This window comes from Crocodylus siamensis, chromosome 1 (assembly GCF_052110815.1).
Source record: "Crocodylus siamensis isolate JL-2025a chromosome 1, ASM5211081v1, whole genome shotgun sequence".
NCBI classification, from domain to species: Eukaryota; Metazoa; Chordata; order Crocodylia; family Crocodylidae; genus Crocodylus; species Crocodylus siamensis.
In genome coordinates this window covers 29,901,558-29,926,893 of record NC_143395.1, presented here as the reverse complement: position 1 = coordinate 29,926,893, position 25,336 = coordinate 29,901,558, and the positions used below count along the sequence as shown (strand labels likewise).

The window sequence follows — 25,336 nt, the reverse complement described above, 5'->3', positions numbered from 1 at the left end:
AAGTGGGTCATGCATGATTGAGTGGGTACATGATAAGGCTGAGGAATCATGTCACATACATAGATGTTAAACACACCATTAGGAGCTTAACATGTGTTTTTATTTATATAAACCTTAAGATTTTAGGTTAAAATTTGTGGTATATTATTTACCAATGGCAGTTATAACTGCTGGCAGATGCTAATGATGAGGCATTGTTAATTATTTTTACACCTCCAACACAAAGCCCTAGACTAACACAAAGGCCTGGTCTAATACAAATTTCATTCCCTTTGAATTATTTCAGTTAGGGTATGACACTGTCATATGTATTAGTCCAGTACAAACTTGATTGTGGACAAAATTACAGTAACATAAAGCTGCTTACACCAGCATAAATATTCATCCCCTTTCTTCTACAGAAATAACTTCATTGCATAACCATTTTTGCCTGGGTCCCTAGACAGGGAGCTGTGGTTTGTACCACTTTAACTACACTGGTACAGCTAAGACAGTACAACTCTTGTGTAGAGACAGGGCCATCCCGGGGGGGCGGGGATGAATTGGGGTGACTGCCCCCGGACCCATGGTTTGGGGGGCCCTGCAGAGCCAGATGGAGCAGCTGCACAACTGCGCCGGCTTCATATCCAGCTGCTTGGCATCCCCCCCACCCTGAATCCACCGCTGGCTTCCTTGCATCGGGGGCAGGGCCCCGCACAGGCTGATTTCCCCTGGGCCCCACATCCTGCTCAGGTCACCTCTGTGTAGAGACAATGACTCAAGCCTGTGATAATTATAAATGTGTGTTTCAGTGAGTCATTTACAATGTCTTTTGTGCTCCCAGCAGCAGGTCCTTGTCCAAGCTGCCAGGTAACTGCAGTCCCTCTTAGAGCCATGCGATGGGTATCCTTAAGGAAGAAAGGGGAAAGGTTTCAGTAGGAGCTGCTCAGATCTTAACAGATGTTACAGAACATGCTCAAAAGTGATTTTTCAAGATGCCTATATCTTTCACCCCCTCTCCCAAGCCCAAAGTTACTTCATCTGAATGCGTGTGCTGATTTTCAGGCTTTAAAACACCACAATCAACAAATACAATTAGAACAGGTAATAATGGAAAAAAGTACTGTTATACCATCTTGTGACTTAGAAGTAACTGATAAAATGTTGGTCCAGCTTTCAAAAAGAATTAAAATAAAAAAGAAGAAGTGTACACCCACCAATCACAGAAAAAGAACTTAAGCTGAAACATTTTCCAACAAGTTACATGAGGAAAGCAATTGAAAATGAAATACTAATAATACCTAGTTCAAAGCACTTTACAAAAAAGTCAGAAGCACTACAAGCATTTCACTGTTACATACCTTAATGGGAGTGGGTTAGGGAGTGAAAAATAATTTAGCACTATTTCTATATCTCTGTGGCACTTATTTTTTGTATGGAGCCTCCTGGCTTGTTAAATGCCTAGACAGTTAGAATATAGCACATGCTTAATGTTCTCTCAAGCAGCAACAGAATATACTATTCAAAGCTTTTCAGTCTTGTAATGTAAATGATGAAATCCAGAACAGAATGAAAATTTGCAAACAGTGTTTGACCCATTTTTAACATTAAAACACTTCAAGAAGCAATAATGATCCAAATGAGGTGCGCTGAGTTCGCTTGAGTTTTTCCATGCTTGCTATTCAAGTCTAAAGTAACAATGAGCAACAGCATAATATGAGGAAAAAAGGAATCCAAATTTTCATTTTAAGTATTCCTACCCTACCAAGAGCCTCCATTGTACAATGTTTAGTTTGGATAATTAGCTTGCTAGCTGACATTATCCATAGGAAGTCACAAACAGCTTCATTATACTAAAGGAAAGCTAAATGGCTAACTCCATTTTACTTAGGACCATTATGCTGAATGCTCCTTGGATGAATTAAGACACAATTTTCTTTTTCAGCCTACATACAAGTCAGACTTGAAGCATACATGCAATTATTGCTTTGTTTTTGCCAGATTCTACAAGAAACAAGTGCAATTATATCATGGGAAGGAGTTGCTTAACAAAATGTACGTCCTTTTACAAACTCAAAGTGTCCGGTGATCATATTCAACCTCTAAACTTTAGCTATCCTTTGCCTAGTTTTATATTATGTGATCTTTGAGGTCCTTTCTTCCTACTTCCTCTGACTAGAGAAGTCTCTCTTAGAGCATGGACCCAGGAACCTCCTGACACCCATCTCCAGACAAAGAACTACATTTGCTAAACTCTGAAAACTGAATGCTATGCTTTTTGCAACTGTATCCAGACCCTTCATCCGCTCTCCTGTCAGCTTCCCTCCCCCATGTCCACTGTGTTTCTGATCTCATCTCCCTGTTTTGATCTCTGTTTAGCTACTCCAGTTTCCCTCTGTACATTTCAATCTTGCATGTCCCAAACTCAGGAAAAGTTGGTTAGTTTTTATAATACACCTCTACACCATTTACATATACATAAAAAAGAGATGGGATTAAAGTGATGTGTGCCTGTAGCCATCACATGTAAGCTCTGTCAGCTGGGAACCTCCAGATATATTTTGTTCTTGTGAATAAGCTTGGAAATGTCTCCCATAGTTCATGTGCACACTGTTTAATCTAACTTTAGTATTTGCTGTGTCAGCCAAATTGCCACAAAACATTCATGATTGCAGTGAGATCACTCCCAGTAATACAGAGCAAGAAGTTTATCTTCTTAGGTAACTGCTTATGTTGAACTATAAGCAGCTTATTTGGCTGCAGGTAGGTCACATCAGCCTTGTATCTCCTAAGGTTTTGCCCATAAAAACATTAGGGTTCGGCTGACTTTAGATAGAGGACTTCAAAGTAGGTCATGCCAGTGATGTCCTTTAGGAGAGGCTGTTTCAGGCCTTCTTATGGCAAGTACTCCAAATCAAATCAGCATGACTACTCAGGAGGAAGGGCTGGAAAATTAGGCCCTCCAGAGCTTACCTTTTCTTTCTAAAACATTACTGCATTATTTCAAGAAGGTGTTAAATACCAGATGAAATATAAAAACAAAACCCAACACCTAACTACTTGTCACTGAAAAGCTAAAGATACCTTGTGAAAGACCAAGGAGACAAATGTGTATCATGACAATGTTTTCATTACATAAAATTCCTCATATTCTTTGGATTAAGAGCAATATATTTAATTTTCCCCTAAACTATTGTACATCAGTACTTTTTTTATTTCACTTGTCAGGCTGAATCAGCCAAATCAGTTCCAAATTCTACCAGCTGAGCAGAGCTCAGTCTTTCAAGTCTGTGTGGCACTACCACTGGCAAGTATCCTACCTCCCAGACTTCAGTCTGGAGCATCAGATGCTCCCAATTCCACGGCAGGCATCTTACGTGCAAGAGCCAAGCCTTGAAGGCCTTGGAGTTCTGATGCCCCCTAGTCAAAACACAGAAGGACCAAGCTAGAGGGAAAGCCCAAAGGCAATTCCCCATTACCATAACTTGCGTAGCCGAGATCCTCTCACAGGAAGGCCTGCTTGCAGTGTAATGGACAGGTTGCACCCTCAACTACACCAAGTCATTCAAGGCTGAGAAAAATGGGATCTCCCCTGACATGTCAGTATAACTATCTGGGCCTATGCTATCATCGTCATGTCTCCACTGCCAGGTAAGTATGCCTTTTTTTGGCAGGCATCCTAGTCGTGCTTGATCCTAGTCTTTTTTTGTTTTCGTTTAAGAGATTCCTAGAGATATAGATCCTTCCTATCTATTCACACAGGTAAGGCTCTCATCCCACCTTTCAACAGCTCATCTGTGTTAAGTGTTAAGGCAACACTTTGGTATTGGCAACTGCAATCTTCTTGTTTTCCTTGTATCTAATCAGAATGCTGCTGCAGAAGTTACATTCCTATCCTGTCTCTATGACCATGTCAACCCAATTTTTTTTTACAATTTTTCATTGCCCCTTCTCTCTTCTCTATCTTATTGATCAACTTCTGTAAATGTCATAGAAGTTTTAGAGCCAGGACATTTCATTCAATAACAAGAGGTTGACTTCTTTCTCTGATTGACCTGTCATAGAGCATTTTCAGACAAGACCTTTGAGCTCTCTTCCATGCTGTTCTTTATGCTTTCATATAATTAACCTCATTTCTTTTTAGAATATTCACCCTTCTGCCAGTGTTTACCGTGCTACTCCACTGAGCCCCCTTTTTCCTGTAGCCATCCTTGTTGTTTTTGCCAGAAAATCCTTTTTGATGGTACGTGAGGCTGCCAGGTTGTCTCTTTAATCAAGTACCACTTATAACCAATCTTCTACCATGATGCTCCTAATGAAATTCACATAGTTGCTAAGAAAAACAAGGAAGGACAAGGCAAGGCCTGAAGAATTAACTTTATGACATATAGTAACTACTGTTTAGTAAGCACGTAACATTAACTGACTCTTCAGTGGAGCTCCATACAAGTATAGGAATCTACCCTTATGGAGTTGAGAGTGTTTTTGTTCTGGAAGGAACAGAAAACAATTCTAGATGATCAGCCTGATGACAGATTTCTACACCTTGCACATCAGCTTAGTATAGCTTCAAGGAATGCAATAGGGCTCTTTTAATATACTTGTATTTGGAAGCTGGGATTTTCAAAGGCAAAGTCTCAATGCTCAGCATCTCTTGCATACACTTCTAATTGAAAACCTACTCAAACTTTGTAATATAAATATAATTTCCAAGGACAGATTAAGATAAAAGCCAGGAAAAAGGTGAACAGTATTTTGTCATGCAGTAATGGGAAGCCAGGCATTACAGATAGATGACTATCTGTACATTACATTGTTACATTACAGGTTTTCTTCTAGTGGAGAGTTCTCGTATTCAGACCTGGCATCATTTAAGAACCATTTCCAGTAGACTTACCTGTATTGTGTTGAAGCACAACCAAGCAAGAAGATATGTTTCCCTGGTAATAACAGCTTTTTGCCTGTGTTGACTCCATTCGAAAGGAACAGATGCAAAATCATAGGCATTCACATTAAAATGTGACAAGATGGCATCTCATTACACTGAGATATAAAGCCCTGTTTCAAAGATGACAACCCACATTCTCTGTGCTAACCACTTTCAGTGATAAAATAGGAGGACAAGAAAAGATGCATGCAAGTAACAACGGAATAAAAAACACCCACAATGCTTAGGAAGTGAATACAAAGCTGCATTAACATTCTAGAAGGAAAATACACTGTTGACAAAGCCCACCCTGACAGGTATGTGCTTGTATTTTTATGAAGGCTGAACAGTGCTTCCAAAATTGCACCTGGATTAGTGCATAGAATATTACTAAAGGAAGGATTTTCAATGTCAAAAAAATGATATAAAATAATCACTGAAAATGGCCTGGGGCCTGATTATGCTCAGAGCTGTTAAGTTCCTTTTTCACTGCAATGAGAATATCCAGTACCTCACACGATCAAGTCCTTAATTGTCATGTGCCATTAAAAACAAAAAGAAGCCAGATTTGAGAAGAAATTGGTTCATAGGTTGGTTTTCTTGGCTGTGGAATGAGTGAAACAATCCAAGAGGCCTTCCGCCCTTCCTGGCAGGGCAGAGGATAACATTTACAAGGCTGGTAATGATCAGTTCTAAAGTTGGAATGCAAAGTTATATGCAGTCTAGTCTCCTGTCTATTTCCTTATCCAAGTAATATCCCCATCCAAATATTCAGTCAGGCCCTTTTAGCAGTTACATTAAATTAGTTTAATTTAGGTTTTTTTTCTTGTCAAGTATTGCCTGGGTAAGTGATAAAAAAAACTGCTTGCATATTTGCTTGCAGGTGAACTGCAGAGATTATAATTGGAATTCAGCTTTAGGGTTAAAAAAATAATCTGGAACTAATACATTTTCCCAGGAGTTGGTTCATATGTTACAATTCATTCAACTAGGGCCATTCCTCTGAGTCAACAGATTCAGAGAAACTGAGCACTGATGATTTCTCTTTTTTAACTTCAACAAGTCATTTTTAAGTGCCAGAAATAATTAAATAAAGCAGCCAATCAATACCAACACTGTCAAAGGTGACATTCTAATCAAAAGTAACATTTGTTTCCTCTCAGTGTTTACCTTAATTCCTAATTTGTTTTATTTCTTTGCATGGCTTATTCCCAATTGCCTAATGTTAAGAGTAACTCTGTGTGAATAATTGATCTTTCAGTTCAGCTGCCAAACCAAAAAACTTGGAGGGGGTGGGGGGGATGACAGAGAGAACTGGGTTCAACCAAATACAGATTGTTTTGTTTTCTAGAGAAAAAAAAGTTGTGTTTGACATGAAAGAATATATTTGATCCAAAATATTTTTTTTAGTTTTAGAGCACTTATGAGAAAGCAAAGACAATGACTAGATTTATCATTATGTTTTTGGTGTCCCCTTTTTATGGCATGCACCCTAAGATGTGGGATACTTAAATTATCTCAAGGGATCTGAGCTTCCACCTCCTTGAAATATTCCCTAACCACCAAGCTATAGAGTCACTTGCTTACTCAATGAATATTTAAGCATTCCATGCAAAGTGGAACAGCTTCAGAGGGATTGTGGGAACCTCACCACAGAATATCCAATCACCTGGGGATTAAGCCCCTCTCCTGAGAGAGAGGTTCAACACTGAATGGTTAATTATGCAAAGTGGAACAGCATCAATTTCAGAGACTGATATGTTCCCCTATAGCTTGTTGATTAGGACAGGGGTTTTCAACCTTTTTAAATAAGTGTATCCCCAGCAGTCCCCTTTTTAATAAGTGTATCCCCGGGGGGGTGGCCAGACACAGTGGGGGCGGGGTTAGCGGCTGGACACAGCATGGGGGGGAGAGGGAGTAGTGAGCAGACAGATGCAGAGGAGAGATATAGTGAGCGGTGGCAACAGTGTGATTGTGCAGCCCTGCTCTCACCTTCCCCAAGCCTTGTTCCTATGAGCAGTGGTGCAGGGTGGCAGTGCTTCATCCCTGCCCACCCCCGCGTATCCCCTGGGACCTTTCAGAGTACCCCCATGGGTATGCATACCCCTAGTTGATAACTCCTGGATTCGGGCATTCTTATGGGAGATCTTGGTCCACATCTTCTAAGGCAGAAGAGGAAAATTGAACCCAGATCTTTGAAAAACTATGCGAGTGCCCTAACTAGTTGGCTAGAATGAATGAAGGTTGGGAACTGCCAGCATCACTACCACCAAGTTTTCATAGATTTCATAGACATTAGGGCTGGAAAGGACCTTGGAAGATCATTGGGTCCAGCCCCCTGCCCCAGGGGCAGGAAGTCAGCTGGGGTCATAGGATCCCAGCAAGATAAACATCCACATTTCTCTTGAAGGTGTTCAAAGTATATGCTTGAACCATTTCCAGCGGCAGTCTATTCCAGACTTTGGGGGCTCAGACTGTAAGAAATTTTTTCCTTATGTCCAGTCTGAAACAGTCCTGAACAGTTTATGATTGTTTGACCTTATCATCCACTGGGGCGCTCTAGTGAACAGACGTTCCCCCAGATCCTGGTGAGCACCTCTGGTAAACTTATAGGCGGCTACCAGATCACCCCTGAGCCTTCACTTTTCCAGGCTGAAGAGTCCCATGGCTCTCAGCCTCTCATCCTAAGGTCTGTTTTCCTGACCTTTGATCATGCATGTGGCTCTCATCTGTACCCTCTCAAGCTTCTCCACATCCTTTTTGAATTTTGGAGCCCAAACTGGACACAATACTCCAGCTGCGGCCTCACCAAGGCCAAGTACAATGGGATAATGACGTCCTAGGATTTGCTTGAGAAATATCTATGGATGCAAGCCAGCATTTTGCTCACTTTACTGGCCACACCATCACATTGAAGGCTCATGCTTATCTTGTGGTCAGTTATCACCCACAAGTCCTTTTCGTCTATAGTGCTAGCCAGCATAGCACTGCCTATAAGTATTCTGCAGGTTTTTCTTTCCAAGGTGGAGAACCTTGCATTTTTTGGTGTTAAACATCATCAGGTTCTCATCTGCCCATTTCATGAGCCTGCCAAGGTCAGCCTGGATCACCCTCCTATCCTCAGATGTGGACGCTTTACCCCAGAGTTTGGTGTCATCGGCAAACTTGGCCAGTCCACTTCTGACACCAATGTCCACATCATTAATGAAGATGTTGAATAGTGTTGGCCCAAAGACAGAGCCTTGAGGGACCCTACTAGTCAAGGGCACCATGACGATTGTCTTCCATCAACTACCATCCTCTGAGTCCAATCAGTTAGCCAATTCCCTAGCCAGCAGATCATGGTGAAGCCAAGGCCACAGTTGGCCAGTTTTGCCAAGAGGTGATCATGGGATACGAGATGAAAGGCTTTTTTAAAGTCAAGACATATGACATCAATCACATCTCCCTTGTTCAGGTGATAGGTCACCTGGTCATAAAAGGAGATAAGATTGGTCAAGCAGGTTGGTAAAAAAGCCCTCAAATATACTTTCCAACTAAAACTATTCAGTGTATGCAGACAGAACAACAACCAAAGCTGTATTTTTCAGTTTTTGCTTAGCTCTAGTGAAGAGATATTTATTACCATACAGTGGAATAGGCTATCCAAAGAGGTTGTGGAGTCTCTATCCTTGGAAGTTTTTAAGAGCTGGTTAGACAAGTACTTAACTGGCATGGTTTAGACGAAGATGGTCTTGCCATGAGTGGGAGCTTGGACTAAATGACTTTCTGTGGTCTTTTCCAGCCCTACTTTCCTATGATTTCATATTATGTAGAGCTAGTTATTTGTCATCAATATGTCTTTTAGAAAACTTTAAAAAATTCACTTAAAATAGCAAACTTAATAAATAATAATTTCTTAATGGCTAATATTTACCAATTGATATTTTTCGATAAAAAATTCCATTACATTTTTTTAAGAACAGGAAAAATTTCAACATTCCAAAATGTAAACATTCAAAAATAGATATTTTAATATTTTTACCAGCTTTGCTGATGATTCCATAATATACAGATCATCTCAGAACTTACTTTTCTTTTTACAGAGTCTACAGTTCATTCCATGAGGCTTATAATACTTATGTTTTATAAAAAAGTGAAGAGGTTCTGGAGTTACAGCTTAATACTTGGCATGTGAATGATGCATTGACAAGCTATTTAGTTTATCTTCCCTGAACAGTTTTGAAGAGGATGACAAAAAGGAGGAAAGTGAACTTAACTTTGCAAGTCTTAGTCCAAAATTTTTACATGTAGAGCAGATCTTTTTCTTCTTAAATCTTGTTGTTTGTAAATAAAAGTGAAGGGTTCCTTAACAGCAGACATTAGGAAGGAGGTCAAAGAGTGCTATTTCAGCACTAAAAAATAAAGAGTTAAATCTAGACTTCGCTATGTCATTTAAGTAGCACAAAGCTTAGTGGCAAAACACACATTCATTCCTCCCCAAGTCTTATTTCACTTTATCAAAGATGCATATTTGACACATTAACGTAGCCCACTTGATCACCTGATTTCAAAGTAAATTTGCTCTTATAGGCCAATGCTACCTTAAAACAAGATATGTCTGGAAGAGAACATATAGTTCTTGGAATTCTAGCGTGGTTGCAAATAGGTTGCATAGCCTGCTGGCTTTTGTAGGGAAATTTGCTCTCTAAGAACTACCCAGGTTGCCCTCTGAGGCAAAGTTTATTCTATTATTAAACAAGCAAACAAAATACTATTCTCCTGCTCTATCTTGGGTACTAGGAGGTGAAGCACTTTTGTTTTGGCACCAACACAGCAGCCTGGCTCCTCCTTACAGAAACCTGTTCCTAGACTTTCATAGATTTCATAGACATTAGGGCTGGAAGGGACCTCGGGAGATCATCGAGTCCAGCCCCCTGCCCAAAGGGCAGGAAGTCAGCTGGGGTCATAGGATCCCAGCAAGATAAGCATCCAATTTGCTCTTGAAGGTCTTCAATATAGGTGCTTGAACCACCTCCAATGGCAGGCTGTTCCAGACCTTGGGGGCTCGGACAGTAAAGAAATTCTTCCTTATGTCCAGCCTGAAACGGTCTTGCAGGAGTTTGTGACCGTTCAACCTCGTCATCCCTTGGGGCGCTCTGGTGAACAGACGTTCCCCCAGATCCTGGTGTTCACCCCTGATAAACTTATAGGTGGCCATCAGTTCACCCCTGAGCCTGCGCTTTTCCAGGCTAAAGAGTCCCGTGGCTCTCAGCCTGTCATCATAAGATCTGTTTTCCTGACCTCTGATCATGTGCGTGGCTCTCCTCTGGACTCTCTCAAGCTTCTCCAAATCCTTTTTGAATTGTGGAGCCCAAAACTGGACGCAGTACTCCAGCTGCGGCCTCACCAAGGCCGAGTACAAGGGGAGAATGACGTCCCGGGATTTGCTCGAGAAGCATATATGGATGCACGCCAGCATTTTGGTCACTTTACTAGCCGCAGCATCGCATTGCAGGCTCATGTTCATCTTGTGGTCAATGATGACCCCCAAGTCTCTTTCTTCTGTAGTGCTAACCAACGTAGCACTGCCGAGCCTATAAGGGTGCTGCAGGTTTTTCCTCCCAAGGTGGAGAACCTTGCATTTTTCGGTATTAAACACCATGAGGTTCTCGTCTGCCCATTTGCTGAGCTTGTCCAGGTCAGCCTGGATCACCCGCCTATCTTCTGACGTGGATGCTTTGCCCCAAAGTTTGGAGTCATCGGCGAACTTGGCCAGTCCACTCCTGACTCCAATGTCCACATCGTTAATGAATATGTTGAACAGTATGGGTCCAAGGACAGAGCCTTGAGGGACCCCACTGGTCACAGGGCACCACGATGAGTGACTGCCATCAATCACAACCCTCTGGGTCCGACCACAAAGCCAATTTTCCAGCCAGCGGATCGTGGTGGAGCCAAGGCCACAACTGGGCAGTTTGGCCAAGAGGTGATCATGGGATACCAGATCAAAAGCTTTTTTGAATTCAAGATATATGACATCAATCTCTTCTCCCTCGTCCAGGTGGTAGGTCACCTGGTTGTAGAAGGAAATGAGATTGGTCAAACAAGACCTACCTGCAACAAACCCGTGCTGGCTGTCCCTTAGAATGTTAGCCTGGGCCAGTCCATCAAGGATGGCCTCCTTAATAAACTTTTCTAAGATCTTCCCCAGGATAGAAGTCAGGCTAATGGGCCTGTAGTTAGCCGGATCCACTCTCCTCCCTTTCTTGAAGATCGGCACCACATTGGCCTTCTTCTAGTCTTCCTTCCATAGCTTGCTTCCTCCTCCTTTTGCTCACTCTTCCAGGACTTTTTGAAGCTCCCAGTAGGACACTCCCTGCTTACCTGAATGCCACACAGCTGGGCTTTCTTAATAAGGATGACTGTTTCTCTGTAAAGGGACAGACTTCCCCATTACATATGTCTATTCAGGGCATTACTCTGAAACTAAATCTTAAACAAAAGACAGCCAATTACATCCATTTAAACCCTTTATATAACTCTGGTGTCACTGGCAAACACCAGTCATCAGCAAAGATCTTCCCTGGTCATTGGGTAGGTGTAGCTTAAAAAATAAAATTCAGACTGTGTTAGGTTGGGGACATAAAACCATAAAACTCGCCATGTCTATATGTGCATTTTACTGTGGAGTAGATTAATTAGATGTGGAGTCAAGCATCACCATCCACACATGCAAAGGTATTAGGCTGCAATAATCTAATTTATGCCATTGTAAAAATAGCACTGTTGGAGATGGTACTATTTTACACCAGAATAATTTACGGCCATTAAACACACATGGAGATGCTGTCTACAGGTGTACGTTGCACCAGATCAGCCCAGCCAACTAAGAGCCAGACTCCTGCCTGCCACCTAGCCACAGGGCTCCAAACTTTCAGCACCCTCTTGCCCTAGCCAGCTCTTCCATTGCTTGATGCCACCACTCAGATCCTAGGGCTGACTCTCTGCCAGCCTGGGCCTACTCTATCCTAGCTCAAATTGCTGCTGTCCTGGGGATATGCGTAGACACTGCACTCTGATGTAGTTAGCTCCAACTCAAACTGGTGTTTATTGTTCCACATTAATTGCATGTATAGACACACTTACTGGGTTTCAAATCTAAACTCAAAGTCCCACATAAAACATACTTGACAGATTTTCAAATGAAAGTGTGAACCACTAATCACCTACATGTACAGGAACAGATCTGTGGAGGGAGGTGGAGGAATGCAGCTGCAGAGGTACAGTTGCAGCCCTCTTTGATTCCTGGTCCACCCAAAGCTTAAAAACAACTCCTTGGCAGTGGCAGTAGCATTTCTATGCAGGCAGCAGTGAGGGAGTTAAATCTTTCTAAACTCTTCATTCTACTGGTGTTAATGACTGTCTCCTTTTTAATGGTCTTGATGTTCCACAAATCAAGCTAGCCTTTCTTCTGCAATTCTGCTGTCTGTAGTGGCTGTTGGTAATATAGCTCCTATTTCACAGCCCTGCAGACTGTTTTTAACTCTTGCTAAAAATGTTAATTCAGATGTGGAAATAAGTTGCAGTGAAGCATTGAATGCATAATCAATATGCTCAAGAAAGCTAGATTTTGTTTTATGAGCCTGAAAAAAAAAAGATGGATAATGAGTACAGGAATACTTTTTGCTCTAATCCTCAACATAACTAAATAGTGCATAGAGAAGTGTGAAGGTCTAGTTTGTTTTGTTTTTTATACATGATAAAGAACATTTTATAGGATATAGAAAATTAATGCATGTTCCAACGAAGTTCTATTTGATTTTGTTCAGTCTTAAACTCAATAATACAGCCCGAGGGTCCTAAAGTACGAGTAAAACTTCTAGTTTCTTTTAACAGGAGAAAACAATATGTTATATACGATCTTACATCACATTATCCTCACCCTGCTTTTCAAGGTCCTGGAACTGCCCGTGTACTTACGCATGTTTGCCAAATAGCAATCATGTTTTATCTAACATTAAGAAAAGAGAAGAAATTTTTAACAAGTCAGTGATATACCAATTAGATCTTTAAAGAAGTAACCAATATGTAATAAACAAATATTCATCATAGGCACAAAAGCTTCTTAGCACGGGCTAAATAAAAGTAAAGACAACCTTTATTACAGAAGAAAAAAAACTTTAAATCTAAGCTTCTGTTTATGTAGCTAGTAAAACTGGGTGCATCTACATATGAAATTACTGCAACACAATAAGCTCCAGCTCCAGTCAGCTGCCCCCGGGAGCAATGTCTACATGTGCACCTGGGACAGCAGTACTTTGAGCAGGGGTGGAGCAACCCTGGGCTGACAGCAGGCTTGGGATGTCAGCCCCAGGCTCCAAGTGGTAGTGCTGGGTGGCAGAGGGGTGGGCTGGAGCACAAGAGTACTGAAGTGCAGAGCTATGCAGCAGGCAGCCCCTACACTTTAGCACCCTCATGCCTTAGCCAGCCCCTGTCACTGTCTACATGTGCGTTTCACTACACTAAACTACTGCACCGTAAGACAGTACTGTCCCTAACAGTGCTATCTTATGGTGGAGTTAATTAATTTATTGCACTGTAATACTAGTACACATGAGGACAGCAGCGCTTTACTGTGGAACTAATTAGTCAACTCCACAGTAAAGCACATGTGTAGAGATAGCCACTGGGTGTGCTACATGAGATGCTACGTTACCATAGTGATGAGCTATGGCAGTATAGCTCATTGCTTCAGTGACATAGCATCAGTGGGCACAAACCATGATGCCAACACTACTGCGCAGTGGCTCATTACTAGTGCACAGTAGCATTGGAAACGCCCCTTCCGCTGCCAAGACTGTCCAATAACAACTATGTAGCTGGAGCATGTATAGACATGCCCCCTGAGTACCAAATTGCTTATCATATTTACCTATTAGAGTTCTATTAGTGTGCTTTGAGTCAAACCTAATAATTACAATACTGACTGTATCTGGTAAAAATAAGAGATTTCTTTGTACTGTTTTATTTCATATTTAATATGTAATATATACCCGTGCACACATCTAAAGAAACAAAGAACTAGTCGTTATATTATTAGCAAAAGTGAGAGCATGTAACTCAGAAAAACAGTAAGAAGCTGCACTGAACAGATGGTTTAAGTAAGGAAAAAATGGACATCAGACTAAATGTCAAAACAAAAACATGCACCTTCTCATGTCCCTTCATATGTCTCTGGATAGAGACATAGCAGGATAGCAAGTGACTGACTGCATCAATAAATGATATTCTTACCTGCATCCATCTAAATATAGGGCTAGCAAGTCATGGATCAAGTCAGATAACAGAGTGAGACTTCCCATTTAAGTTCACTGTGGGAGGAAGAAATTAAACAGACCTTTGTCTCCATGGTACCTCACCTAGCTTGGCTGGACACATGAAGAAAAATTAACTACTTCACAGAATGTAAAGAGTAGAGAATATAGCTGGATCTAAGAAGTCTCTTGTTTATTAAGATGTCAAGCTCCTTAGGACAGGGACTATCTATGTGTATGTTTTTACAGAACCTAATATCATCTTAATTAAAATAATTTAAACCTCTGTCTGTACAGCTTTCCAGTGCTATTCAATGTATGGCTCCAAATAGATAACCACTGGCATGCAGTCATTACAAAAATCTTACACTGCTACATGAATATGTGTTTTGCATTACTGCTACGTTTGCAAAGTTTGTCGTGGCAGAAACTACAGCAGTGAAGCTGGAATGGCCTAATCCTCTCCTAAAACAGGGGAAAGGACTGGTAAGGTTCATAAAGATCCATTAATATTCTTATGCTGAAGCTTGATTACCTGCATGAAGGCCTAATGCCTCACTTGAGGATTGGGCATTTGTTTAGGGAGCAGTAGTCTGTATCGCTCATACTGGGTAAACCAAGAGTCCATCTGAGCCTAGCAGTAAATTAATTGAGCTCTCTGGTCACTTGCCAATCTAAAGCCAGAACTAAATGTGATTTATGTGTGAATTTTACTTGGTGAATTGATACTTTTGGTATGTTAATAAATTTACAGACTCTTTTTTTCTCCCTATTCCCTGCTGAGCAAGTGAGCTGTGCTCCCCTTCCCCTCTCCCACAAATGCACATTTCCCAATGCCAAACCAGGGTTCAAAGTACCATATGTGTCCTTCTGCCATCCTTGTTACATAGGCTGGAGCATTACCTTCTCAAAGATCAAGCCCTGCTGCTTGGCTCCCCAACGAAACCAGAATCTGAATTTCACAGCCCCAGAACCCAAGCAATATTAGAATACATGGCATTTTGTTGTACAATTGACATTCTGCTGGTCCCATCTTAGATGGCAGCAAAGACTTGACCTCATTCTGGCTATCTTGCAGGTAAACAAAAGCAAAAGCTGAAGGTGTCAGAGATTGTGAGGAGTTTGGATGAAGGAGACTTTCGTTACAAAGGGCTGGCTTGGAAAGCGATGTTTAGTTGTTTAAAAAAGTAATCCTAAAGATTTTCAGGGATCCTGTGGTAACAGTTGAGCTGTAAATGAATAATGATGGGGAAAAAGAAAAAGTATATACCTAGGTTACTGCAGACATAGTAGAAAGTGAAATGTTTTAAAACTTTCTCCATTGTGTGGCCTTCTACATCTTTCCTTTCCCCAACCCAGCTTCTTTTTTCAGTTACCATTGCTTCTTGTCATTCATTAATATAGTAAGCTTTTCTGGCAAGGGTATATCTGCAAAGTTCCAAGAAGCAGTCCTTCGAAGTAGTATCCGTTATATTTTCTAAATTTCAAACAAATGTTCTTTCCTACCACATCCATGATTCTTTTTATTTTCTATTCAAAGCTCAGTTTTTGCCCATGCCGAGAGCTGTTATCTAGAACAGGGCAGTCACAGCAATCCACTTCCAGTGGAATCTAACCTTCGACATGACGAACTGGTGCAGACAGAATGGTGAAGGTCCAGAATCTGGGTTCATTTACACTGGCACAGATCTAATGTAACCTCACGGATCTAGAGTTTTAAAAATTGCATTTTTTGTTGTTGCATACTGTAAATAATGCCATTTACGATGGGACCAATTTTAAACTCAACTATTGAATATGGATGTTAGAAAATAAATAATTCTTTAAATTCAATAGCATTTTCCTATTCTCACATTGGGCAAGGGTCAATCTGGGCCTAACCTGGTTCCAAACACATTTCTGATTCTTTTATTTCTAAACCCTACAGATAAATACTGTCCCAAGTGGCTATTTCTCTCTCTGTGTTCCTGACTTATATACATATTCTATTGTTCTCCTAAATATTTGTCACTGAAAACGAAAATGAGAAATTCTCTATTTCAGTAAAACATGTTCACTGTCATCATCGGCTTTAATGTAACAGATTTATTCATGAGCTAATTGCTAGTTAATGTCTCATTATGCTATTGAATAATTTCATAAAACAATGTTCAAATATATTCAAAAGAAAAAACATTTTTAGTAATTATTGTAAGGCTATTTCTAGAGTAGCTACATGACAGACAATATATCCTTTTCTGGTTTCTTCACATTTAGTACATGCAAATGATGAGTTTCAAGAATACATTACTACAAAAGTTTAGTATGAACAAGCAAAGCCCTTCTTCTTTATAGTCCAAACTATATTTTCATGATTTCACTAAGAACTATGTTTAACCACTGCATTCTGGAAAAACCTTTGAATATAATAAAAATCTATATCTGCTAAAGATGGGTCCTGTGCCTCTCCTGCACACATTTGCCTTGGTGAAATCTGTGAATACCAGAATATGGTTTTCAACTGCCCAAGATTGCTGAGTTGTTATGGAAATAGAAGAGATTTTTTCCCTGCACTCAGTGGGACAGCACTAATGGGATTTGTACGCCATCAACTATAAACTACTGCGAATTCTGAGAATAGCTTAAATAGGAGCCTTGAAACAACAGGCAGGACTATTATTAGCCATGAAGGTAACTCACAAGTTCTACAAAAAAAAGCTCTTACATAAGCTACTTGATAATAATTGGACGTAAAACATATATAAGGTGTAAATAGATTTCTTGGCGTGCAAGCAGTCTTTGTTCCCTTAGAAACCCCTCCAAACAATAATCCTTTACACAAATAATACCCTTGACCCAAACAAGCCAGAAAGTAAGCAAAGAACAAATTTCAACCTTTCTCCAGGTGGCAGGAGAGGGCCCTTGTAGCTCTGGCCTTTCCTAGAAGCAAGGTCCTCTGGGCTTCAGTCTGCCGCCTGGCCACAAACTGCTCCTTCCCCAGCCTCAGCTGCTTACTCGCTCTCCTCTTCGTCTTTTAACTGCCAGTTAATTTCCCACAGCTGGGATCCTAGCCCCAGGACTGTCTGCCCCACTTAGGCTGTGTGTAGACAAAACAAGAGGCTTGTGTGCACGACACTTTAAAGTGAGATAAATGCTTTCACACTGCTTTAATCAGTAGGAAATTAGGTGGCGTAATGTGCCTTAAATGACTTGGAGCACAGCAAATTAAAACTCCTTCAAGGCGTTTTAGTTTGCTGCCCCTACAGCTGTGGAGTGAAGCACTGGGCCCGTGCAGCTCTGTGGCTCTGTAGGAAGCCCTGCAGGAAGCCCTGCAGGCAGCCTGGCAGCAGCCTGGGAAGGCAGGCTCCGCCCAAGAAAAGGGACGAGCCTGATCTCCCCTCCACCCCAGAACCTGCCGGTGTGCCTAAGCTGTGTGAGGGCCCGGTGCTTTCCTCCACAGCTGAAGTGCCCTGGGACCACCTGAGCTGCATGGTTGCAGGTGGGTGCTGCCAGGGGTAGGGCTGCAGCTGCCATGGAGGGAAGCACCAGCCCCCCACCCCTGCAGCCCAGGGACTGCTCTGTCCACTGGCAGCTCACTCTCCCCTCCCTGCCGGAGAGGTAGGTAAATCAGTCAGGTGTGTGCATGACACGGGTGTTAAGTTCCTTACTTAACAAAGAATACTGAGACTTACCTTTCTCCAGGCCCCAAACCTCTGGCTGTTTTATTCAGGAACAAACAACACCTAATTGGGACAATGAAAGTAATTCTAGAACAACAGAGGGTGGAGTTCTGGTCTCATGCTCCATCTCATCAGGACCCTATAATTGCACAATTACTACATTCCTCCCCTCTTAATTTACAACCCAGATATAATCTTTCAAATAACTAGGATCTCTCCATTCTCTGTCTGGATAATGCTGCTGCTCAGGAACAGGCTTCTCTGTCCAGCATCTCAGCCCTCCGGACTAGGAGCTTTGGGATAGTTTCACATTTCTTGGCTCAGAATTCTCAGTCATTCTACCTGATTCTGGGTCCTCCAAAACCCCTCCTCCTCAGGCAATGGTTCCGGTCCCTCAGGTAGGTTGGTTCATAAGTAGATGTCGTCCTAATGTTGTCTCACCATTTGGCCATTACCGACTCCAGTTTTAAGAGATAAAGGTGCCATTTGTTCTTGGATCCTGCCTGGAATTCAAGTAGGTTGGTGGGTACTGAATTTTTCTGCGTAAAAAGAATCATACCCCACCAAAGCTCTCTCATTAGTGTAATAATCATGGTTGTGTTTTTGAAGGGTCTGTTTTTTCCATACTTCTTCCATAGTGAGATACAGTATATCCAAATGAGTCCTGATCCTCCTTCCCATTAATAGCTGGGCAGGACTCATGCCTGTGGTGGTTTAAGCTGTGACTCTGTATTTCAAAAGAGATCGAGCCAATTTTGTCTCTAAACTTCCATTGGTCATTTTTCTCATCCTTTCTTTAAAGGTCCTCACAGCTCTCTGCCAGACCATTTGAAGCTGGGTGGTATGGTGATGTTTGAATGTGCTTATTCTATTCTTATTAAGGAATTTCTTAAATTCATGACTAGTGAAATTTGGGGCATTATCTGTGATGAATACCACAGGCAACCAGGTGAATGAGGTCACAGGCACTATATAAGTTAAGACTGCCCAGGAGGAGGGGGCAGCGGCCAGTCTCTAAGACTCGGACTTAGAGAGGAGCTTTACCATTTGAAACTGGCTCTCTCCACCATAACTCATGAGCTAGGAATTGCCTGCCTCCAGAGGGAATTTCCAACAGCCTCTGGATGATGCTTGTGAATAAGCTACTTGAGATCTGATTAGATATATAGCTGGCAGTAACTCAGATGCATGATCAAAAGGCTACCTCAGCCAGACTGTTTTGCTCTATGGGATTTCTATGATATTGCTCTATCTTGTACCCTATTTTCACCCTACCCCCGTAATCAATAAAATTCTCCTTTGTGACCGGTGTAGGAGACTTACTGAGTGGTGGGTCTAAATTATGCCTAAGAGGCCCCTTAGGTCTGCGGACTAAGGGAGACTTTCCTTTTTGGCCCCTGATTTGGGGAAGTGCCCCAAGTGCCTGTACTGGGTCAAGTACCCATAGGACTATTAGGCCTGTGTTTCCCCAAGGACACAGGGCCGAGAGAGTCTCTTCTCGGGGTGGTGGTAGCTTACATTACCCCCAGGCTAGTGAGTGTGCTCCAGGAAGGGGGTCAGCCAGACGTGAGGCACCCCTAGGGAGGCACTCAGAGCCTGGAAGGTGATCGGCCACAGTAAGGTGGGTGGCTCAGTGCAGAAGTGCCCCCTACTGGCCCACCACAATAGGGACCAGCATAGTCTATGTGCAGATGAAACCAAGGCTGCCCTGCCCATTCCTAAGGATGCAAGGGTGCCTGTGCCAGTGACAGCTGATGTACTTGATATTGGGGGAAGTGCTTGACCAACTTTTCCAGGTCTTCATCTAGGCATGACCACCACACATAGCTGCAAGCCAGAGCTGTCATTCAGGAAATTCCAGGATGTGCCTCATGTAGTTCTGCCAGCACTTTCTGTCATCCTTGAGGGGGGACTACCACTTGCATACCCCACAAACTACAGCCATCCTCTATGCTCAGTTCAGTACTTCTGTTCCAAAAGGGCCGAAGCTCTCCTCCCAGATTCTGTTTTTGCCAGCCCTGTAAGGTGTAGTGCATTGCCCTAGATAGTATAGGATCCTGCCTAGTCCACATTTTAATCTGAGAAACCTTCACTGGTGTCTGTTCCAAATGTTCCAACAGCAAAATACTTCCCTGGGGCACTCCTCTGTAGGAGCTGAGTGGTAGGCCACTCAGGGTGTCAGTATTCCCATGCTGATGGCCTGCCTTGTAAAGAATCTTTTACCCCAATGCAGCTAGGGTCAAATCCCACCGCTGTAGTTATGCCACTGCCATACTGGGTACTACTTTATTTTCCTTAAATAATCCTACCAAAAGTTTGTCGTCTGTTATGATGGTGAAAGCCTTCCCATACAGATACTGATGAAACTTCTTTGGGCCAAATAGAATAGCTAAACTTTCCTTATCCAACTGAGAATAACCCCGTTCAGCTTTGTTTAGTGTCCTTGAGGCATATTGAACAGGCCGTTCTTCCCGATTGTTCAGTTTATGGGACAACACAGCCCCTACTCCATAGGATGAAGCATCAGGACAGGATTAATTCTTTGCTGGGATCAAAATGAACCAAAAGCTCTAAGTAGCTTAAGTAGCTTAAATCTAAGTAAGATTTAAATAGCTTTAGATTCTTGGAAGGCTTTTTCTTGTCTACCTCCCCAATGCCATGAGGTTCCTTTCCTTAAGAGGTGATGTAAAGGTTCTAAGAGAGCTGAAAGGTTTGGAAGGAACCAATGATAATAATTCAACATTCCCAGATATGTCTGAAGTTCTGATGTGTTTTATGGGGCCAGTACCTTTTCAATAGCTGTGATTTTATCTGCCATGAGATGAACTCCCTCGTTGTAGATCTTATATCCTTAAGTACTGCCTAATGAAAAAGCCCTTCTTCTTCCAGCCTTTGAAATTCTCTCCTGAGTGTTGCCAGGTGTTCCTTATCACCACAATCCTCACCACTACCCCTGGAATCTCCTTTAAAAGATTTTCCATGACCCTTTGGAATATGCCAGGGGCTGATGAAACTCCATAAGGCAATCTATTACATTGGTACAATCCCTTGTGGATATTTATTGTGAATTTCTTACAGTCTTCCTTGAGTTCCATCTGTTGATAAGCCTGGGGCATGTCAAACTTGCTAAAATGTTGGCCTCTTCCAAGCACTACTAGCAAGTCCTTGGTGCATGGAATGGAGTAGTTGTCTAACTTAGAAACTTGATGGCCTGTGACTTGATAGTCCCCTCAGATATGTATGGTTCCATCAGGCTTGGCCACTGGTACAATGGGTGTTGCCCATTCAGCAGTTTGCACAGGGGAGATGCTGCGTTCTAGTTCCAATCTATCCAATCCTGTTTCAATTCTCTCTCTGAGAGCATAGGAACTGGCCTTTGAAATACTTTGGTTGGCTGCCCTCTTGGATATAAATCCTAGCCTTTATTTCCTTCAAAGTACCTAACTCCTCTTGGAATACTGCAGGGTAGGACCCCAGGATTTATTTTAGGGCTGGCATTTCCTGTAAGTCTAACTTACATATTTCTTCCCAATCTAGTCTCAGTTTTTTCAGCCATGTCCTACCAAACAAGTTTGGCCTTTCTCTTTTTACTACTAAGGCCTTTATGGTTTTCTGTTGTCCTTTATATGTAACAGGGACACTTACTGATCTTATTACTGGGATGTTTTCCCCAGTGTAAATCTTTAGTTTCACTGTTGTCTTTTCCAATGGACTCAGGCCTGCTTTACACTGCTGATAAGTCTCTTCATTAACAATTGTGCCAAAAGTTCCTGTATCTATTTCTATGCATACAGGTTGATTATTTAACTGTACAGTTACTCTGCAAGGTTCCACTTTATCCTCCATTACACAGTAAACAGTGTCGACCCTCTTCATCTGCCTCCTGTCCCTCCTCCTTCTGTACAAGATAAGCTTTTTGCTTTCTTCCCTTTTATTTGGCCTGACCTTGCTGTGCAGCTGGATAGCCCCCCTTACATTTTTTTGCTAAGTGTTCCATCTTTCTGCATTTATGGCACTGGAATACATTGAGTCTGCAAACTGAGGCTGAATGGATGCCTCCACAGTGAAAACATGTCTCCAAGTCTAAACTTTTGTTGAGAACTTTGTACTTGGTTTATAGGCTCATGCTGAGTTTCTTTATGGTTTACATGTAAATCTGTACATTTTTCACTGCTGCTTCCATGGCAGTTGCCACCTTTACAGGTTTGTCCTCATCTGTAAGTGTTTTGGATTTTTATATCACCAACTCCACAAACAAGTCTGTCTCTCAACATATCCTCTAGAACATTTCCAAAAGAGCAGTGTTCAGTTAGCTTTTTGAGCTCAGCAATATACTCTAAGATAGATTCACCTTCCTTCCTCCTCTTATGGAATTTGAAATGTTCTACAATAGTGTTTGGCTTTGGAGTATAATGTTCAGATAAGATCTTTTGCAACTCTGCCCAATTTTTATCACCTGGCTTTTGAGGTTGCAACAAACTTCTTAAAAGGGAATATGTTTTGCTGCCACAAACACTGAAAAATATTGCCTTCTGTTTGTTCCCATCAGTGATTTTATTAGCATGAAAATAATGGCCCAATCCTTTGCCAGCAGAATGGGGTCAGAGGAGGGGCAAGCTGAAGTGTTCTGGCTCAAGATACAAGGGGGCTGTGGGGAGAGGGATTTAACGGTGGGGGTCTACTACAGACCCCCAACCAAGGGGAGGAACTGAACCGGGAATTTTCAGGCCAGCTTATAGAGGCACTTAAGGCAAGGGATGTAGTTGTCATGGATGATTTAAATTACCCAGACATCTGCTGGGAGGAACAGTCAGCCTGGTTGGACCATTCCAGGAGGTTTCTGGACGAGATACAGGACCTCCACTTAATTTAGAAGGTGCACAGTCCCACCAGAGGAAATGCCCTGTTGGACCTGGTCCTGGCCACAGGTGACGACCTGGTAAGGGGCCTCCAGGTTCTTGTCCACCTGGGTGATAGCGATCTTCACTTGCTGGAATTCACCATCCAACGCAGGGGGTCAAGGGCCTGCATCAAGGCGGTAAACCTAGACTTCAAGAGGGCCAATTTCAATGAGTTGAGGAGATTAGTGGGAGAGGTGCTGGGGGTCTCAAGAGCAGGGGAACTCAGTGCCCAAGATGAGTGGTCATTCCTTAAGGAGATGATACTCAGGGCCAAGGGGTGACCATCCTGACAAGAAACAAGAGGGGCAAGAGTGCTGGAAAGCCCCCCCGGCTCACCAGGGGCATCTGGGAATGTCTGATTGCCAAAAAGATGGCATACAACTGGTGGAAGGGGGGTGCTATCTCCAAAGAGGAGTATACCTCCTTTGTTCGGTCCTATAGAGGGCCTGTCAGGAAAGCTAAGGCTAGCATCCAAGATCAAAGATAATAAAAAGTCCTTTTTCAAATATATAGGGAGGATGAAGAAAGCATGGGGAAATCTGGGGCCCCTGCAAGATCCTCTGGGCAATCTGGTGGTTGTGCCAGAGGAGAAAGCAGACCTCTTTAACTAATTCTTCACCTCTGTTTTCTTGTGCAGGGACCGGAACTTCCCCACCGCAATGCAAGACCTCAGATTGGGGAGGACCAGGTTAGAGAGCTTCTGGAGGGGCTGGATGTGTTCAAATCAGCGGGTCCAGATGCTCTCCACCCCAGGGTGTTGAGGAAGCTAGCAGGGATTATTTCAGGGCCCTTGGCATGGCTTTACAAGCACTCGTGGTGCTCAGGCGAGGTGCCAGATGATTGGAAGATAGCCAATGTGGTCCCCATTCTTTAAAAAAAGGGAGGAGGGAGGACCCGGGCAACTATAGGCCTGTCAGTCATACCTCAATCCTAGGGAAACTTTTTGAGAAGATCATCAAGGAACACATTTGCAATGGGCTGGCCTCAGGGTTGATTCTTAAGGGCAACCAGCATGGTTTCATTAGGGGCAGATCATGTCAGACCAACCTGATTGCCTTTTATGATCAGGTCACAAAAGCATTGGATGCAGGTGTCGCCATGGACGTAGTCTTTCTGGACTTCAGCAAGGACTTTGACACTGTCTCCCACCCTATCCTCATTAAAAAAACTAGGTGACTATGGCATTGATGCCTACACAGTTAGATGGATTGCAGATTGGCTGAAGGGTCATACTCAGAGGGTGATGGGTAGGTCATATTCGACCTGGGGGGAAGTGGACAGCAGAGTCCCCCAGGGCTCAGTCCTTCGGCCCACGCTGTTCAATTTCTTTATCAGTGATTTGGATGACGGGGTGAAAAGCAACCTGTTTAAATTTGCTGATGATACCAAAATTTGGGGTAAGGTGAGCACACTAGTAGGGAGGGAAAGACTGCAGCAAGACCTGGATAGGTTACAGGGGTGGGCTAACAAAAACAGGACGCGTTTCAATACTGACAAGTGCAAGGTGCTACATTTGGGCAGTAGTAACCAGCAGCACACTTATAAGATGGGAAACTCCCTTCTTGAGAGCACGAAGGCAGAAAGGGATCTTAGAGTCATTATCGACTCCAAGATTAACATGGACCGGCAATGAGAGGTCATGGTTGGCAGGGCTAACTGAACCATGTCCTGCATCCACACGTGCATCTCAAATAGGGCCAAGGAGGTGATCCTTCCCCTCTACGCGACACTGGTCAGGCCACAGCTGGAGTACTGTGTCCAGTTTTGTGCATCCCATTTCAGGAGGGATGTGGACAACATTGAGAGGGTCCAGAGGAGGGCCACCCGCATGATCCGGAAACAACAGGGCAGACCCTACAATGAGAGACTGCGGGACCTGAACCTGTTCAGGCTTCACAAGAGAAGGTTGAGGGGGGACCTAGTGGCCATCTATAAACTCACTAGGGGGGACCAGAAGGGTTTGGGAGAGACCTTGTTTCTCCTAGTGCCCCCTGGCATAACAAGGAATAATGGTCACAAGTTGTTGAAGAGTAGGTTTATATTAGACATCCATAAGAACTACTTCACAGTTAGGGCGGCTAGGATCTGGAACCAACTTCCAAGGGAAGTGGTGCTGGCTCCTATCCTGGGGGTCTTTAAGAAGAGGCTTGATGCCTACCTGGCTGGAGTCATTTGAGCCCAGTTTTTCTCCTGCCCAGGCAGGGGGTCACACTTGAAGATCTACAAGGTCCCTTCCGACCTTACTTCTATGATTCTATGATTATGATTCTATAAGACATAGTTATATTTTCTTGTCACCACTATTAAGTTCCTTACTTAACAAAGAATACTGAGACTTACTTTTCTCCAGGCCCCAAACCTCAGGCTGTTTTATTCAGGAGCAAACAACACCTAATTGGGCAAATGAAAGCAACTCTTGAACAACAGAAGGTGGAGTTCTGGTCTCAAGCTCCATCCCATAATAATGACTAACACTTTAACCCTATAATTGCCCAATTACTACATTCCTTCCCTCTTAATTTACCATCCAGACATAATCTTTCAAATAACTAGGAGCTCTCCATTCTCTGGCTG

The 25,336-nt window shown here is 42.7% G+C and overlaps 1 long non-coding RNA gene across 1 annotated transcript; it reads right to left on the bottom strand.

Annotated features, from left to right (window-relative positions):
- Positions 1 to 808: 808 nt before the first annotated feature.
- Positions 809 to 25,121, bottom strand: LOC149872687 (uncharacterized). The gene is made up of 3 exons (XR_016440051.1): positions 25,103 to 25,121; positions 18,204 to 18,364; positions 809 to 887 (listed from the first exon to the last, which is right to left on the bottom strand). It is a non-coding gene; the product is annotated as an uncharacterized LOC149872687 (long non-coding RNA).
- Between the last annotated feature and the right edge of the window lie 215 nt (positions 25,122 to 25,336).